Source organism: Pollicipes pollicipes, unplaced genomic scaffold (assembly GCF_011947565.3).
Source record: "Pollicipes pollicipes isolate AB1234 unplaced genomic scaffold, Ppol_2.1 Scaffold_4740;HRSCAF=5597_pilon_pilon_pilon, whole genome shotgun sequence".
Lineage (NCBI taxonomy): Eukaryota > Metazoa > Arthropoda > Thecostraca > Pollicipedomorpha > Pollicipedidae > Pollicipes > Pollicipes pollicipes.
In genome coordinates, this window is record NW_023596545.1 from 43,414,524 (window position 1) to 43,433,795 (window position 19,272).

The window sequence follows — 19,272 nt, forward strand, 5'->3', positions numbered from 1 at the left end:
GGCGAGTCCTCGCCGTGTCCTCGTCCTACAGGCGAGTACCCTTGCCATGTCTCGTCCTCCGGCGAGTCCTCTCGCTATGTCTCGTCCTCCGGCGAGTTCCTCGCCATGTCTCGTCCTCCAGACGAGCCTCTCCTATGTCTCGTCCTCCGGCGAGTTCCTCGCCGTGTCTCGGTCCTACAGACGGAGTACCCTCGCCGTGTCTCGTCCCTCCGGCGAGTCCTCTCGCCCATGTCCGTCCTCCGGCGAGTTCCTCGCCGTGGGCCTCGTCCTCCAGGCGAGTACCCTCGCCATGTCTCGTCCTCGCGGGCGAGTCCTCGTGCTGCCCCCACGCCCGCCCGCCGGTGCCGTGACACGCCGCACGGCGGCCGACTCCAGGTGAAGACGACGGCAGCCGAGAAGTTCCGCGTGCGCCCTCGTGTGGCGTGGTGGCGCCGGGCCGGCGCGTGAGCGTCGAGCTACCGCTTGGCGCCCGGCGTGGCGCGCACCAGGCGCTGGCTGAGAAGTTCCTGCTGGTGGCGGCGCCCATTCAGCAACAGCAGGTCGTCGCCGACGACCATGGCCAGCGTCTGTGAGGGTAGGGTGGTCGCCGGCGGAGGAGGCGGTGGGGCGCCGCGACGTGACAACACCTGTAGAGATGCTGCGTGATCTTTTCATCTCTGCCACTTTCGTGTAGGAGTGCGCTGCACAGCTCGAGGTGTTGCAGCGCGTGGCCAAGTTGTACGCACAGCGCAGGCAGACTGGCGGGCGGCGAAAGCAGTCGCGTATCAGCGACCTTCCCTCTAAACTGTACAGTCTCGTCAATGCTGACAAGATTTTATTCATTTCTCTACTATTTATGTACACAACCCAAACGAGCAGCGAACGGAGGACCCCGACTTCCCCTTACACCTTCATCTCTTCCCTCTCACTATAGATGCTTCTAACATAAAGCTAAAATCAGCGTGATGCTGAGCCGAGTTTTCACTGAGCTTCGGGCTGCCTACCCATAAGAAAATCAAGGATGCGCCCCTGGTATAGCCTCCATCTGTACGTCCCTCAGTCCAGTCATCTGCATTATGCTCGCCTACGATGCTTCGGAGCGCGTTTTGCTTCAATTTGCCCCCCTCCCCCCTCCGTTTGGTCCCGTCTGACGTGCCCGGACGCCAGCTCCCGTGTGTCAGCGCCAGCCCTCGTGTGTAGGCGCCAGCTCTCGTGTGCAGGCGCCAGCTCCCGCATGTCGGCGCCAGCCCCCGCATGTCGGCGCCAGGTCCCGCGTGTCGGCGCCAGCTCCTGGCCCGTGGCAGCCGCAGCAGCGCTGTACACCGCCGCCCGTGTGTTGGCAGACACTGCCGGCCGAGGTGCGCCTGGAGCGGCGGCTTGCGCTGCGCGCCGGCCCCCGAGCGGCCGCTGCTGACGCTGGTGCGCGGCCTCGGCCAGCAGCTGGACGCTGTCTCGCAGCGGCTGGCGCGCCAGCAGGCGCTCTCGCAGCAGGTGGCGCAGCACGGCGCCGTCACCCAGCGCTGGCTGACCGTCACGCTGCTGCTGGTCGCCGCGCTGGCCCGCCTGCAACGCGTACTTGCTGTTCGCCGCTGGGACATGTAAGCAGGCGGACGGCGGGCCGGCGGCCAGCGAACGCTTCGGGATCGCACGGCCGCGGCTGGTGACCGGCGGGCTGGCACTGTTAGCCGTGGGAGATGCGCTCGGTGCCCTATTTTCGTAGATGCGCGCAAATCTTCTCAAAAGCATTCCTGCTGTTCGCCGGGAATGGTTGGTAAAAGGCGTTTGCTAAAGGCCTACAGATGTTTCCAAACGTCTGTCACAAATGCCACTGTCTGTCACACTGTCTGTCACTGCCACAGATGTCACAATGCCAAGCATGTCTTTGAAATGTCTTTCCCCGATGTATGCCCTGCCGCTCGGAGACAGTGTCGACGAAGCTGCGCCGAGCAGTCGGCAGCGTGTACAATTGGTTTCACTGATGTTATTTTCAGGCTGATCCGATGGGGGCCGAGTGGACAAACCTGGCGCCGCCACCAGCAGTGTCTGAGGAGTCGCCTCTGCAGCACGCCGCCACGTGGGCGTTGCGCCTGCTGGCAGCAGCGACGCACGCCTCTGTGCCAAATGTAGCGTACCCCCGCGGCGGCGGGTGAAGACGAACAGGTGGAGGTCGATTCAGTTCGCCCTGAAGTCGACCCACGACGTCCGATTCACCCTACCAATAGGGAGAGGAAAGGGAAATCGGGAAAAGAACGGCCACCCAGGCAAACAAGTGGTGGGCCGAAGGAGTCCAGAAGATGAACTGTACAGGAATAGCGCAGGTTGAAACCTTATTCCAGGCAAAAAGTCGGCGGAAGGCGGATAGCATATAATCAAAAGATGAGGAAGGCGATGGTGCGATTATAATGGGACCATATGAGACGCAGCTATGGCAAGCTGCAGTTAAATCCTTGAAAGCGGCATCCTCCGCGTGTTTTGGAACGTGGAGGCAAGGTGTTGAACCGTTGCCCGTTGAGTGGCTTACAGTCGTCAATGCGCATGGCGCTATGCGTCAAGAAAAAGGAAGAACAGCCTGCAAGCGGCCATCGCGATCGCCATTTGGCCAATCGCGATTTGCACAATGACCCCAGGAAGTCTGTTTTGTATATACACGCTGTCGGGTCGCGACGCCACCTCAGTTGGGGGCGTCAACAACCGCGGCCAGTATACAAGACTTGACACTGGATGCGGATCACGACGGTGGCAAAACTCTGAGATTGGCGCAACGGACGCCGGGACACGGCTGACGTGTGGTGGCAGGTCCTGGCGCTGCGACAGCAGCAGAGGCGAGGTCCAGGAAGCCACAGCCACACGCACGGGCGGCGAGCGACGAGGCCACACTGCTGTGTCCTGAGCACCCGACCACGCTGCCCAGCGCTCGCTGCGGAGCAGGTAGCGGCGGAGCAAAAGTGTTCAGCATCATGCTTTCTGTGATAAGCACGACCAACACGGCCGCCAATTATTCAGACATGAATAAAAACCGTGACTTGCCAAGTGTATTCTGCGGTTTCACCTTTCATGGAAGGGATCATCAGCTGGTGCACCGCCGGTGCTAAAGTAAACGAGAAGTCCCGGGCGCCTGCCTCTCTGCTGGCAACGGCCAGCATTTGTACCTCGTATTTAGACCACGACGGCAACAAAGTGACAAACCAAGTAACATCAAGTAACGATTATTATGTTGATTTCTAACCCGAACCAGCACTATACTTGAACGCGTGACTCTCATAAACATTATGTGAACTGTGCAAATATCGAAGCACGGCCGCCGCGCGGCACTGAGCGCATCACGCGTGTGGTGGTGGCGCACCGTATCTTCACAACAAGCAAGCTCAAGATCTGACCGACTTCCAGCGTCCCCGCTCCCTATGGCGGGGAGGGCAGTGCGCCACCCCGCGCGCCGGGGCGGCGCGGCCGCCGGGGACGTCGCCAGCGCCGGGCGGAGCCAGTGTCGCGCGGGCGCCACACCGCGTGGGCCGGCGCTCGGGCCCGCTCCTCCGCTGTGCAGGGGACGCCGCAGCCCAGGCAGGCCGAGCCGAGACCGGCCAGCGACGGCGGCGCGCGGACTCCGCCCACAGCACGCGCGTCACGACCGCCGTGTCCCGACCACGACTGGAAGACGAGCGGAGCGGACGAGCGCGGGTGCACGCCGCACGCGAGGCCGCGTCCGCGGCGGGAGCACGCCGGCCGCGCGCGGGCGACGCTGCAACTAGCGGCCGGCCGGCGCAGGCAGGCGGTGGCCGCGCCAGCTGAGCCCCACCGGTGCGGCGGCACGTGAGATCGACCGAGCGGCCACACCATCCATCAGCCCCACACGGCCCACCCGCGCACCCTCAACACACGTAACAAGCGCCAGTATAAAATTCATTGCGACTAGATCACCGTTTCCGCGCACGGGGGCGACGCCGGCGGGCGCCTCCCAAGCCGCGCTGACGCGGCGCGGCCGGCCACCGGCGGCGGAGAGGGGCGGCGCGGCCGCCGTGATCAGCTGGCTCATGAGGCGGGGGCGGGGCCGGCCGGGCCTATCTGCTGCTGTTGGTCGACGCCAGCGGGTGAGAGCGGCGAGTTGGGCGTGGGTCCGTCGCGCGGGCAGCCGTTCAGCGTCACCACCAGCTTGCGCGCGCCCGCCTCGTCCCGGTGCTCACACAGCCAGATGCCCTGGCGACGGCGGGCAGCGACGGCGACGTTACACGCGCGCGATGAGAACGGTGCCGGGCTGGACATTGTCATACGCGTGCGACGGGACGCTGCCGGAGCTGAACACCGGTCATCATGCACGCGATGTGAACGCTGCCAGGCTGGACACGGTCACTGCACGCGGTTGGGACAGCGTCAGGCTGGACACGGTCACATGCACGCGATGGGACGCTGCCAGGCTGGACACGGTCAATGCACGCGTTGGGACAGCGTCAGGCATGGACACGGTCACATGCACGCGATGGGACGCTGCCGGCTGGACACGGTCACACGCAACGCGATGGAACGCTGCCAGTCTGGACAAGGTCACATGTACGCGATGGGACGCTGCCGGGCTTGGACACGGTCACATGCACGCGATGGGACGCTGGCAGGCTGGACACGGTCACATGCACGCGTGGGACAGCGCCACGCTGGACACGGTCGCATACACGCGATGGGACGCTGCCGGGCTGGACACGGTCATATGCCACGCGATGGGACGCTGCCGGGCTGGACACGGGTCACATGCCCGCGATGGGACGCTGCCGAGCTGGACACGGTCACATGCACGCGATGGGACTCTGCCGGGCTGGACACGGTCGCATACACGCGATGGGACGCTGCCGGGCTGGACACGGTCATATGCACGCGATGGGACGGCGCCGGGCTGGACACGATCACAGGCAGGGTACTCGAGCCACAAACGGCGCACAACAGCATTGCGGGCGACGTGGACGGTCACGACGCGACAAGAACGGCGCGAACACCATACATAACGTTACGGTCAGGTTATACCGCTGTATCACACAAAGGCTGGACGGCTGGCAACAGAGACAACAGCACGAAACGGCCGTCAGGATGCACGTTTGATGGCTGATTGTGTTAGCACGCACTCGCGTGGGGTTGGGGGTGGGGGACAGATTGCCCCCCCCCCCGCCCGCCAAAGGTTTGTCCGAATGGGTTCCGAACGACGCGGCGTAGTGCGACAAATTTTGCACAGCTGTAGACACTGAAATAGCGGATCGTTTAGCATAAACAATTTAGACGTACTTCGTTAGGTCGCTGACCTACGGCAGTTCAAAGCGCTTAGGGAACATCCACTGGTTGGTATGATTTACGCATACCATTCCACGAGCATTTGCCTCTGACGTGATACAACCGCCGGACGTCACAGCAGAACACGACGCGGCCTGCTTACACGCGTTACCGAAACTGTTACGTTTTTATACGCACCAAATGCGCAGCTTGCCTCAGCCACGGCATCATGACGCGGTTGGGGTCGCTTCAGAACCTTATATCAGCCATAAAAATATGCTCAAGCGTACGAAGGAACAATTTCGAAACTGGCGTTTATTCCCAACAACGCGCCTGCTTCACTAAACCCGGCCGCCAGCGAACAGCGGCTGACAACATCAGCGCTTTCGCTGACTTCTGGGAATCGGTTGCCTTAGCTTAGAATTCCAGCACACTGCACGAAGACGTAGTGAGGCTCTGTGACATACGGACATCACGGAGAGCGTACCATGCCACGTTCCTACATGTAATCGGCCATCGGTGATAGGAACCGTCAGCGAAGAGCCCAGAAAAGCATGCTTTTACATGCGCTGGCTGTGGAAAAACAGGTGGGTACGTAATACAACTACAACACCGGCGGCTACCGGATATCTCAATATAGGTTCGGCACAAAATACGCCGGGGTTTCGAATATCTCTGCGAAGGGAGCTTCAATGCACCAATGACTTCAGATATACTGGGCGTACTTCAGGTATTGGACACAAATAACTACCATGAACTAGAACTACTGGGTCTATGCTGATGAAGATGTACCCTACATACGACACGCCGTTTTTCCTGTACCGAATCGGTTAACACCAGTATTCTTTCTACACAGCGGTGGGCACTAACGAGTACACGAGTACAGACCAACATACCATATCGTCAGGACCTTCGGCGCAGTGCTTGTATGGGAGGTTCTGAAACAAAACCGCTTCTTAGTTGCATTCAGTCAAGACCTGTCACACCTTGCCCAGTGAGGATAATAGAGCCATTTGTAGCTCCATTGCACATTTCCTGTTGATGGACAACAGCTACAAACATTGTGACCCTTTCCATGACCTTATGAATGAGTTATCAAACAATGACACAGCATCTCTGACAACATGGGATGCTCACTTCAAACTCACCAAACATTTGAGGGATGATGCTAGACAAAAGAAAAGCCTCCAGGCAAGATAAAAGACACCAAGAATGCTTCCATATTATCCCTTTATGGGGCTATAATTGGCATCATCAGCATGATGGAACCAATGAGCTCCACCTGCACATGTGGCTGCAGCACATGAAGTGACACAATAACTTGCTCTTAATTCAAAACAGAAGTGCCTGAAACACCATGATGCCTGCCACACAATGGCAAAGTGCAACATGTGGCTTTTAATACATATTCACTTTCTTTAAAAATGTATTGTCATTACACATCATACTTAAGCCATTGCATGGTATCAGAAATCCCACCAACAAAGCCTGCTTTTCCAAGCACCTCCTGCCAATCACTCACAGAGGTGGAGAGGAATCAGATACATTACCTCAGGCACTATTTTGTTAAGCATGGTCTCCATATCCACGCGAACATTTGGATCCCAATTTTCATTCAATGACAAACTTGCTGATGTGTGTAGTACTGGAAAAGGATATCATGTGTCATTTAAAAGTTTCATTTAAAGACAGCAGTAATAAATCTACCACCTCTTTGGTCTCTGAACCTGAATGAGACTACAAGCAATAGCCAAATATCAGACATCATGGATTCATTCACTGATGTTACAATATTCACAAACCGCAAAAAGGCCTACAGTTGGAGGCAAAAACATAAGCTAAGCCATCTGATAATTATTGTGTGGGTTGTACCATTCTATACCTCAGCTTGCTCTGGGTGGACAATATTGGTAACTTGGGAACATGCCTGTGGACCAGGCAGCACCACACATACTTATTCATGTGCTCAATGAATACAACTTTTTCCTTTTTTTTTACACACTGCAAGGTTATCAATGTACCAAGTTTGGCATACTACATTGCCAAACTTATTGCACTTATTCCAGGATACTGATGGGGGAGCAATGACACTCATACACAGTAAGGGCTCTGTTGCCACTCAAAAAATTACATGCTCAAATGGCTTGTATGGCAGCAAGGACACTGGGCAAAGGTGGATCCTTTGTAGGAAGAAGGGAATGTTGTGCTCCACTCAGTGTCCATTCTGTACAACTATTTCAAACAGTTGGACACTTAATCCCCAAAAAGACACAGACAATTTTGTACAAAAAAAATCATAGGACTTCAGCTTACTATATGCAATACTCAACAGAAATGTTTTGAAGAGCATATGTTTTAAATGTTATATGCTGTCCACCCCTTCTCTACACTGCAAAGAGATGCACATTATGCTGAGCACCTATTTCAAAGTAGAGCAGACATCACCACAACAACTTCAGAGCAAGTATGCCATACATCTGAGTGGTCAAAGTTGGGTGCATGGTCACCGCCAAGTTAAGTACATAGAGCCAATGCTCCAGAGAGTCATGATGATGCAAAGGAAGTTAGTGACACATTAAAAATTAAACATTCAGCAAACTTTGGCTTAGCCTGTGCTTGGCTCACATAAGCAGAAGGTTTGGCACACATATGTCAGGAAGGCACCTGCTACAGTGGATGAATTTTTAGCACTAACCTCAGGTCAATGTGTGCCCATAGTCACTCCATCCGTCAGAGTGTCTGCTTCCCAATCTATGTCATCCAAACATATCACAACCAAGTGCATTCATTAGTTATTGCTTTTGGGCAGTAACAAAGAGCAGTGCAAGTGTGGCTGATGTGTGACAAAAAGTTGTAACCCTAACTAAAATTGGCATCTTACCTACATCAATAAAAACCATGCATTACATGCAACAGACTGGCTACATGCACACACATAATAGGACCTTAAAGCAGGTTACATTTATCTTTCACATTTGCATACCAGGAAGCACTGACCTACACTCGAGAACATACTCTCAGGAGGCTGAGTGACATGCCCTGGTCCAAACCATGGCAGATTTCAACAACATGTAGTTTGGGTATGGGTGGGGCACACATCCCTATTTGAGGTAAGTCATTAATATCCACAGAAGAAGCCACTGGACTGGCACGTTAAGAGCATCATGCGCCCACAGCATACAAAAACAGGTAGCACTGTAGTCAAGGACCAAATCTGATGACACACCATATTTATGGGTGACATGCATGGTCAAAAAATCTGCCTCCAATCGGAAAGCTTACTGTCCTATTCTAACAATATTCCATCTGCCCTAAACATCTTGCTGGCATGTTTGCCCTGGTTTGCAAACTGGACCATGTATATATAGCATATATGGCATGGCAACAGTATGCATGTCAGTGTCTGTTACATGCCTTATAAATGTCCATGTAATTTTCACACTGCATACATTGCATAATGGGCCTGCTACATGCTAAGATGGACCTCCCAAGGTAGTAAGCGGAAAATTCATGGCAGTGTTTGATGCGATAGCAAGACCAGACAATTGAGACGCAGTAAGAAAAGCATTTTCACTCACTCTGAACGTGACATAGCCCTACTGAAAACTTTTTAATCTCTGGCAAATGCCTCAAAATTTCATCTGTCACCAAATGGATGCCTCTTTTTTGGGCCTAAGCTTGATTCTCTTTTGAATCCACGCGGATCCAATATGAACGGCCCCCTTGGGGGACGCCATATTTGTATTCAGTGTCCTGGGTGTGCGGCTGGTAGAAGTTCGAAGTGATAGATCAAACAGAACAGTTTTGGGGCAATACAGCGTTGTGATTGGGTGGATTCTTGAAGAACGAATATTATTGGTGAAAAGTGGTAGACCATATGCTTCAACATCAGCTTCGAGCTTTAGGGGCGCAATGTGACGAAACAGGCATTCTTTGCATTCGTAGCGCAGCAAGGGAAGCGCCGTGGCTTGTGCGGGGCTTTGCGGTTGCAGGGCTCGTGTGTGCGAGTGGGGGCGGTGGTGCGAGCGCGGATTTGCGATCGTCCCGTGGAACCAAGTGATTGGAATTAAGAAACAAGAAGACAAGTACGCAACAAGTGTGCAAGTCGCCCAATTCATCGGTTATTTTAACTGTGGGGGTCTCATCTAAAGGCAGCAGTACGGCAGCTGTGAAGTAAACCAAGTCCAGGGACTTAAGCGTGTCATCACACAAGTGCAACACCGTCCAAATAGACAAGCTTTAAGCATGGGTGTTCCCAAATTTTTTAGATGGATGTCTCAAAGATATCCCTGCTTGAGTGAGGTGGTCAAGGATTATCAGGTGTGTACTGCATTGGAAGGGATGCTTATCACATTTAGGCATGCTTGCTTTTTTGTCCAGTTTGATATGATTGCTGATTATAATTACTTGGCAGTGTCAATCTGTGCTCAGGAATGACTGTTTATTACCATGATACACGCCCTTTTGTGTGCAAATGTGTAGAAGTCCCTGGGTATAGCTGGACAAATGTGATAAAATGTGTTGCTAGGGCTGTATTGGTCATTTAGATTAGCATTCCTATTACAAATGGTGCTTGCCAAACTAGATGCCTATCTGCAGGGATGCATGTTGATGTTTGTCTTAGTATCAGGTATAGGGGTCAAGTTGGTGATTTGTACATCCCTTGTGGGAGTGGGAGTGGAAGTGGGAGTGTGGAGTGCAGAGCACCTTGTACATTAATTAATTCTTTAAGGCAGAAAAACCATGACATATTCATAAGTTATGATCTTATTATATATACACCATGATTATAATAGCAACAGAAGACATTGGCCTATGACACTAATGGTATAATACTGGTGAGTTAATGCCATCCCAATGGATCAGGGTCAGCTTCCAATTCAAGGTGGAGCTGAGGGTGCATCAATGCCATCCCAGTGGATCAGGGCCAGCTTCCAATTTAAGGTGGAGCTGAGGGTGCATCAATGCCATCCCAGTGGATCAGGGCCAGCTTCCAATTTGAGGTGGAGCTGAGGGCTATTTCTTCTATTCAAGATGCAACTTTTGCATATTGGCATTTGATCAAGTTGATATAGTACCTAATTTGGACATATTCAGATACTCAAAATATGTTTTTGAAGCTGCCCAGTATATAATTGTACACAGCTAACTAAACCTAACCTAACTGATGTGGACCTACCCCACCCCAATGCCCACTCTCACCCATACCCCGCTCCCGCCTCCCGCTCCCACTCCCACTCCCAGCCCCAGCCCCCAGCCCCAGCCCCATCCCCATCCCATCCCCATCCCCATCCCCATCCCCATCCCCATCCCCCATCCCATCCACCACCCCCCGCCCTGCTCCCTGCTCCCACTCCCACTTCCACTTCCATTTCCACTCTACCCTTCTCCTACCCCTATGCCTACTCCTACTTATCATGTTTGTCATTCCCATCTACAACCCATACAGCCTCCTACAACTCATCACTGTCCTGTTTGATATGTAGAGGTGTGCAACATCATATTGCTACATTATTTTCTACTACATTAAGGTGTCATATTAAGCCACCTTGACTGATCAATGACCAGTACACAAAAGCTCCCCTATGAAAAGTACATGCCAACCTTCTACTGGTGGGAGGCCTAAATGTGTCAGCATTGTGCTACCAGTGTAACAGACCGACATCTGCAATTATTATCATGATTGATAGAGTTTGAAGGTATGGTGGTAAGATATTCCCAAGGCTTATCTGTTTTATGATTATTTTTGGTACTTCATGTCATAATAATATCAATGGATGTAGAATGTGTTCTTGCAGTGTAAGGTACAAATGTTGATGATGTCTGATGCTATTTGCCCTAACAGCATATGTATGAAGTGTTAGATGTCTTTGAAGCACCTGCAATAACTTGTGCTGGATTTTCAGATCCCAGAGTTTGACAACCTGTACCTGGACATGAATGGCATCATTCATCCATGTTCTCATCCTGATGACTCAAACCCACATTTTCGCATCACCGAGGAGGCTATTTTCCAGAATATTTTTCATTATATTGAGGTAAGTTGATGGTCTCATGCTGATATGACACTGCCAAGCTCTCAATGATATGGAAAGAAATGCTTTGGGATTGTGCTTTCTCCATCAAATTTTCTCATTTGTCTTCTGATTGTTCTACCCTTCATTGATAAATGAAACAAAAAATTGATATTAGTTATTAAACACTGTAAAACTTGATCTCATGATTCTGTAATGTAAAAAGATCAGTACCTGTGCATGTAAGAGTAATCCCTGCCAGCCACTCATGATCATCCCCACCCTGCCATGTTGGTGGTCAATGGGAAAGAAGCTGAATTTACAATGTAGCATTACTGGGTATGAGTCACAGAATGGGCACATTGTTTGGTCTGACTAAAATGGAAAGGTCATCTGGCTGAGTGGGGGTCAACATAGGGCTGGAAGAGCTGTGCCACAGCCCTGTGTGGAGTGTAAAGCCCTCCACGTTCTTGCCTGGTGAAAGGATGGAGGCAAAATATCTGTTGAACTGGTCAATGCAACTTGGGTGGCGGTTTCAGGGTGCATGCAATAAGGCATGCATAGCAGGTGCTCTAAGTCCAAAACCATCCATGTGAACCATTTTGAATAAATTTAGTATTAAAATTGCCCAGTTTTGTTCATAGTTTTGCAATGCATGGTAACCAGTGGGATCAGTTCTGTTTGATCACTAATTTGGTGCATCATTTCCATGTCAGAAGACCTCACAGCCCTGAACCAGTATGCTGGGTGGGGTGAAGACCGAGAAGAGTGTCCCCCCTTTTGATTTTGGTTTTGTCTTAACCCCAGGTCTCACAGGTCAGGTCTGCTCATTGGATTAGTTGCCAAACAGTGTCTTTAATTTGTTTTACCATAGCTGTGTTATGTGCTAATGTTGGCAATCATTCATTTAGGGGTCACAGCTATATTCCTTGCTTCTAGTTCCTTTAGGATCAGGTGTACCCTGGCAACAAACCTGTAATTAATCTCACACACAGAGAGTGCCACAGCACCACGAGTGATACATGACATGTGTTGTGTACTATTGTAAGCATTGACTTAACAGGTACAAAGTGTGATGACACACTGATGAGAGGAAATGATTGGCTGGTTGTGGGTTGATCCAGAAATGACACAATTATTGTACATTAGTGGAGGCCTGTCTCCAACATACAACCCTGTTACATGCTGCTCTGAATATCTGGCCGGCTTGAGAATTGATGTGCATATGTGTCAAATGAATGTGTGTATGCATACACACGCCCATGGCGGGTGTAGTAGCGTGCTTTTGTATGCAGGTGCTTTTTCGGATGATCAGACCCAAAAAGGTGTTCTTCATGGCTGTGGATGGAGTGGCGCCGCGCGCAAAGATGAACCAGCAGCGAGGCCGCAGGTGAGTGGGTGATTAGCGCTCGCAAATGAGTTGATGATCGGCGCCCGCAGGTGAGTGCCCACAGATGAGTGGATGATCAGTGCCCACAGATGAGTGGATGATGGGCGTCCACAGGTGAGTGGATAGCGGCGCCCGCAGGTGAGTGCCCACAGATGAGTGGATGATCGGCGTCCACAGGTGAGTGGATAGCGGCGCCCGCAGGTGAGTGGATGATCGGCGTCCACAGATGAGTGGATGATGGGCGTCCACAGGTGAGTGCCCACAGATGAGTGGATGATCAGTGCCCACAGATGAGTGGATGATCGGCGTCCACAGGTGAGTGGATAGCGGCGCCCGCAGGTGAGTGCCCACAGATGAGTGGATGATCGGCGTCCACAGGTGAGTGGATGGCGGCGCCCGCAGGTGAGTGGATGATCGGCGTCCACAGATGAGTGGATGATCGGCGTCCACAGGTGTGTGGATGATGGGCGCCCGCAGGTAAGTGGATGATGGGCGTCCACAGGTGAGTGGATAGCGGCGCCCGCAGGTGAGTGCCCACAGATGAGTGGATGATCGGCGTCCACAGGTTAGTGGATAGCGGCGCCCGCAGGTGAGTGGATGATCGGCGTCCACAGATGAGTGGATGATGGGCGTCCACAGGTGAGTGGATAGCGGCGCCCGCAGGTGAGTGCCCACAGATGAGTGGATGATCAGTGCCCACAGATGAGTGGATGATCGGCGTCCACAGGTGAGTGGATAGCGGCGCCCCGCAGGTGAGTGCCCACAGATGAGTGGATGATCGGCGTCCACAGGTGAGTGGATGATCGGCGTCCACAGGTGAGTGGATGATCGGCGTCCACAGATGAGTGGATGATCGGCGTCCACAGGTGTGTGGGTGATGGGCGCCCGCAGGTAAGTGGATGATCGGCGTCCACATGTGAGGTCGTCACTCACTGTACTCTAAGTTCATTTCTATTAGTTTCGGAGCGTTCGGTGGTGATCGCTAAAATACTGCATTAATGTTGTGGAAAAAAATGAATGTAAAAAGAAAAGGAAAGGGGTGAGACCAAGTACATTCAAATTCCGAAGGCAGAGACAATGTGACAATGGTTTAGATATAAGCACATAAGTTGACCTCACCCTATCGCGGGCTCTCCCCAGCGGCTGCCGGCCGCTCCCTGAACTGCTTGCCGTTGCCAGGTTCCGATCAGTGCGCGAGGCGCAGGATCGCGAGCGCGAGGCGCTCGCCCGCGGCGAGACGCTGCCATCCGAGAAGCGCTTCGACTCCAACTGCATCACGCCCGGCACTGGCTTCATGTGTCGGCTCAACCGGCAGCTGCAGTACTTTCGTGGCATGAAGATGTCAACGGACCCGCTGTGGAAGGGGCTGCGCGTCATCCTCTCCGGCCCATGACGTGAGGATAGCACCGGCTGACGGTGGCCATGGCGTGAGGATAAGCACCGGCTGACGGTGGCCATGACGTGAGGATAGCACCGGCTGACGGTGGCCATGACGTGAGGATAGCACGGCTGACGGTGGCCATGACGTGAGGATAGCACCGGCTGACGGTGGGCCACGCGTGAGGATAGCACCAGCTGACGGTGGCCATGACGTGAGGATAGCACCGGCTGACCGTGGCCATGACGTGAGGATAGCACCGGCTGACCGTGGCCATGACGTGAGGATAGCACCGGCCGGCTGGCTGACGATACTGGACCCGGCCCGGCCGCGCCCACCGGGTGGTTTGGGGACTTCACGGGTTTGAGAGGTCGTTTGGTCACGTCCAAAGCCTGGATGGATCATTTGCGGCGGGTGAGAGGATGTTCCAAGAGGAGGCGGTACTTTGATTTATGTGGTCACATATATTCTTCGTCGTGTTGTGCAGCAGGCTTTGCTGCATGCTTCTGGACCCGGGACCCATTTGAGCAGTATGGGCGCAACGGGCAAAGCACGCCACTGGCCGATAACAATGAAGCTGGCCGTTTCTGGGAGTGCGCAGAATGTCACCCAAACAGTTCGCCCCTGGACTAAAATGTCAACGTGATCTTGGCGTGGGACCGCCCACGCCACGGCCAACTCATGACAATGCAGCTGACCGTCATGGCGCTCAATGCCGTAACTAGTTGGCCTGTTGTCATGGCTGTGATGTGCCGCTGAAAACATTGCCGCGTGGGTATTTTGGCCGCAGGTGTTTTATTTTCGTGTAGGATTGTTGTCAAGTGTAAGTTTTGTCGTTGGAAACCTTGCACGTGATTGTAGAAGTACCCTCGCGTGAAAGTGTAGGAAGGAGAAAGTGTCAGTGGTGGTTTATATAGACATGTAAGTTGCGCTGGCGGAAGCCCTGCTGTGTCGGGGGTTTGTCTAGAAGTTTTTTTTTTCATTGGAAGCTTTGACAGTAGTTGCATTATGTGCGTAGAAGTAATGTTGCTTGAAAGCTTCGTGCGTAGCCTCCGCATGTCGCAGGAATAATATCGCGTGGCAGGTTGATAGGGTACGACTTTGTCGAGTTGAAATTTGGTCCGTAGATGTATCATGCGGAAGTTTTGTATGTAGAAGTCCTTTCCCTGTTGTGTGGAAGCGTTGTCCATTGCAGTGCCGCCGTGTAGTAGTAAGTTTGCACATAAGCCATGCCGGGAAGCTCTTTACCTGGGACATGATTTCATCCAAGAGTTTCCGTCGTAGCGGTTTTTTGTGGGCAAACGTTTTTTGTACTAGCAGCGGTGCACCATAGGGGAGGTGTCCGTGCCTGCCGTACCTGGCCGCCGCTGAGCCCTGTCGGCCGCAGGTGCCGGGCGAGGGCGAGCACAAGGTCATGGAGTTTATCCGCTACGAAAAATCGGCTGCCAGAGTACGACCACAACACGCGCCACTGTCTGTACGGCCTGGACGCTGACCTCATCGTCCTGGGGCTGTGCACGCACGAGCGCACTTCGCCCTGCTCCGGGAGGAGGTCACGTCTGGGGCCCGCGCCGGGGCGCCGCCGAGCGCCCTCCTGTAGTGCCCTGCCGGACGCCAGCCGGCCCTGCTGCGCGCGGCTTTCGTGTGACGTCATCAAGGAAGGCCGCTCGTACGCAGTTTTCTTGCGCTGTTGGCGTGTGTGCGCCGCTGCGGCGCCGAAGCCGGTAATGGTTTTCTACTTCTTGTCTTTGTTTTGTCACATAATGCAAGTGTGGTGCACAGTGCCAGGTTATCATTTAAAGCAGTATGCATCTGGGCCAGCTGCATTATATAACGCTCTGACCTCCTCTTACCTATGACTTCCTCCGACCTCTGACCTCTGACCTCTGACCTCTGGCCTCCGCCCGGGCCAGGTGCTGTTCACCAGGCAGCAGTCCAAGCGGACGACGGTGCCAGAGGAGATGACGTTCTACCTGTTACACCTCAGCCTCTTCCGCGAGTACCTGGAGTACGAGTTCAGTGACCTGAAGGTTGCGCTTCCGTTCGAATTCGATATTGAACGCATCATTGACGACTGGGTAAGCGGGCCGGCGGTGGTCCCAGCGCCATCGAGTGTATTCGGCCATTTGTTTGCGACGACGAAGGGCTGCTTGTCAGCCTGTGACGACGGGGGGGTAGCGGCGCCGATCGCCCGTGCAAGACTTGGTCAGCCTTTCTGTTTCATGCTCCGATGTCGGCCGCGTGCAGGTTCATGATGTGTTGTCCTGTGTTGTCTCCTGCTGTTTGATTCTGCCAGCGGTAAAACGTGTAAGGTGAGCGGCCAGCGGAACGCTTCGCAAGTGTTATCCATGGCGCCAGTGGCGGTCGTGCTAAGGCCCGCTCATACCATGGCTCAAGCGCTAAGTTCGCTTGCTTGCATAATCAGGGGTGTAGTTTTCTATAGAGTTAGGTAGGCTTCCACCCGCTCCCCTAACATGGCTCCCCGCACAATCTGAGGACAAAGCTTGCCAAATTCGAGAGACAGTGGTTTTCTGGCGTATTTTGGTGAAAGGTTTCGTCCTTTTCCACCGCTTTCCCCCCTTTCCCCCTCAATCTTGCGAAAAATGACGCCCCTGTGCGTAACATCCATTCAGGTAGTCGTAAAACCACTGGAAGCCCGTCCACCATTCAGAGCACACTGGTCATTGTCATGGTTCCATCTGGCAGAGGAGCGTATGACCCGGCGTGTGTACTGCGGCCGCGCTCAGGGGGGACCCGAGACTTACCGACCCCCACCCCGCCTGCCAGCCGTCAACCAGGGTCGCTCTCAGCTGCTCGCCACGAGCGGAGTGGCGGACACGGCAGGCTCCCCGCCGTCCGGCCGCCGTTTTGATGCGGTCTGGTCAGTGCTCTGGAGGGCCTGGCCTGTGAGGTGTCTGCCCGAGTCCGCCGCTGCCGGGTCTGCCGCCGGCCCGGCTCGCTCCAGCGCGTGCTGTCATCTCATCGACGCTCCGCCGCAGGTTATGATGGGCTTTCTGGTGGGTAACGACTTTGTGCCGCACCTACCCAACCTGCACATCAAGGAGGACGCCCTGCCAATCCTGTACAGCTGCTACAAGCAGGTGCTGCCCACGCTGGAAGGTCAGTCTGAGCTCGCCGGCCGGGGGGGACCGGCGGCGGGACGCTGAGGCGGGCAGGGCCAGGGGGAGGGGTTCGACCGACACCCCGCCTGCCGATTAGGGCCGCTCTCAGCTGGCCATCACCGACGGCTGCAGGAGATCGTCCGAGTCCGCTTGTCGCCCAACGATGCAGTTTTCTGTTGTTTTCACTTAGCAGCTGAATGTCGCTTCTCTGTGATCGTTATTGAACGGGCGGATGTCCGTGTTTTATCCCGCCTGTCGCGGCCGTGACAAGCGTCTGATAGCCCGGTGCAATCCGCTTCGCCCTCTTCTGTTTCCATTGCCTTTTTTCCGTACCCATCTTGTCCTTTCCCCTGTGCCGCTCTCAGTGTCGGTGTCGGCCCGTGGCCATGTCTCGCCGCCCGCCAGCTTGGTTTGTGGCGGCGGTCGTGGGTGGCAGCCGTGACCGCTTGGCGCGCGCCGACCGCGGCAGGGTACATCAACGACGGCGGCACGCTGGTGCTGGACCGGTTCGAGGCGTTCATGCAGCAGCTGGCCCAGTGGGAGATGGAGAGACTGCGAGGACTCCGCCGCCGACCGGCGCTGGCTCAGGAGCAAACGCGGACCCGAGGACGTGCGGTATAAGAAGACCGGCTCCAAGGTGGGCTCACGCCCGGGCCGGCCCGCGCGGCGTGACGTCACGGCGGTGGGCGCGGTGACATCACGAAGGCCGGTGCCGCGCGGGGCTGCGCGGCGACGCCTGAGGTGTACCGTACCCCGTGGCTTCGAAGTGTGCCCTGCGGTCAGGAACTGTGGTGTACTTTGTACCGTGCGGTGGCTCGCCGTCTCCATGGGCTTTGGTCAGAACACTGGCGTTTAACCGCTCTGCCCGCCCCGCTGAGTGCGCCAGTGGATACTGATACGACTTATATGTGTTGCTGTGGATGCCAGCACTTAAGTGTTGAATGCAATCATAATTGATGCTCACAAATTGGACCAATTGACCGGAGGCTTAAGTTGCGGCCTGGCCGTCAAGTTAAGCCTGAAGCACTGCCATGACTTTTCAGACGAAGTTCAAGCTGAAGGGGCGTGATGACTTCGAGGACTTCAGCATGTTCGACGCTCTGGATGGTGTGGTAGAGGAGGAGTTGGAACCAGCTAAGAACAAGTCTGTGGTAAGGCTGCTTGGGACTAGGGGACTATTGCTGGGGACTGTTATGGGATGTTCCATTGCTGGGCATAGGGACAACAACCGCAGAGCGGCGAGCTATTGACATTTTCTCTTAGCCGAAAAAAAATACAAGTTTTGCAAGATATGTACACGAGTCCCGAGTCATTGAATCCGAGTCGGCGTACGAACATGGGTCTCGTGAACGCCGGCGGAGCCGGCGGTCCGCATCACGCAATGTGTGTAGAATGGTCCACAATTAAAAGGTCACTGAAAGTCACCAATGGGCGTCGAATAATTCGTACTGCTCACCGCCTGTGGGCGCGCTACTCCGCCGCACTGGACGGCAGATTGCAGACGGAAGTCACGGCAGGCCGCCTGAAGGCGCCGGGCCGGCCTCTCCCAATCCGGCCCCGCATGTGGGCCGACCCTGCCGCTGACCCCGCCCCGCACCTGCGCCGACCCTGCCGCTAACCCAACTCCGCACCCTGGGCCGACCCTGCCGCTAACCCCGCCCCGCACGTGGGCCTACCCTGCCGCTAACCCGGCCCCCGCACCCTGGGCCGACCCTGCCGCTAACCCCGTCCCGCACCTCCGACCCTGCCGCTAACCCCGCCCCGCACCTTTGGCCGACCCTGCCTCTAACCCCGCTCGCCTGTGCCGCGCAGTTCAGTGAGATCCACACCAACATCGATGACGACCTGCTGGAGGGGGACGAGTCGATGGCCGAGCTGGAGTACCGGCAGCAGCGGCGCCACTACTACAAGACCAAGATGGACATTGATATCACGCCGTAAGGCCGGCGCTGGTCGTCGACAGTGCTCCTGCCGCCGGCCTGGGCGCCGAAGGGGCTTTGGTCGCCGCTGTCAGACTGTGGGACAACGCATTACATAAGGACATCGCATGGGCTTGTGTGGTCCTGTTGCAAAGTATTGGCGGGGGTAGTCGTATTTGATTTAGTCCTGTAGTCGCGGGTCCTTCTTAGCGGTCGGAATAAC

At 54.7% G+C, this 19,272-nt stretch overlaps 1 long non-coding RNA gene and 1 pseudogene across 2 annotated transcripts; one reads left to right on the top strand and one right to left on the bottom strand.

Moving 5' to 3' along the window:
* Positions 1-4,068: 4,068 nt before the first annotated feature.
* LOC119099414 (uncharacterized) lies at positions 4,069-8,891 on the bottom strand. 2 transcript variants are annotated; one of them, XR_005094364.1, is made up of 4 exons: positions 8,805-8,891; positions 6,777-6,871; positions 6,123-6,164; positions 4,069-4,170 (listed from the first exon to the last, which is right to left on the bottom strand). It is a non-coding gene; the product is annotated as an uncharacterized LOC119099414 (long non-coding RNA). The 2 variants fall into 2 exon arrangements; XR_005094363.1 differs by lacking the exon at positions 4,069-4,170 and adding an exon at positions 5,776-5,799.
* Positions 8,892-9,086: 195 nt separating this feature from the next.
* Positions 9,087-19,272, top strand: part of LOC119098426 (5'-3' exoribonuclease 1-like) — a 61,833-nt pseudogene continuing 51,647 nt past the window's right edge.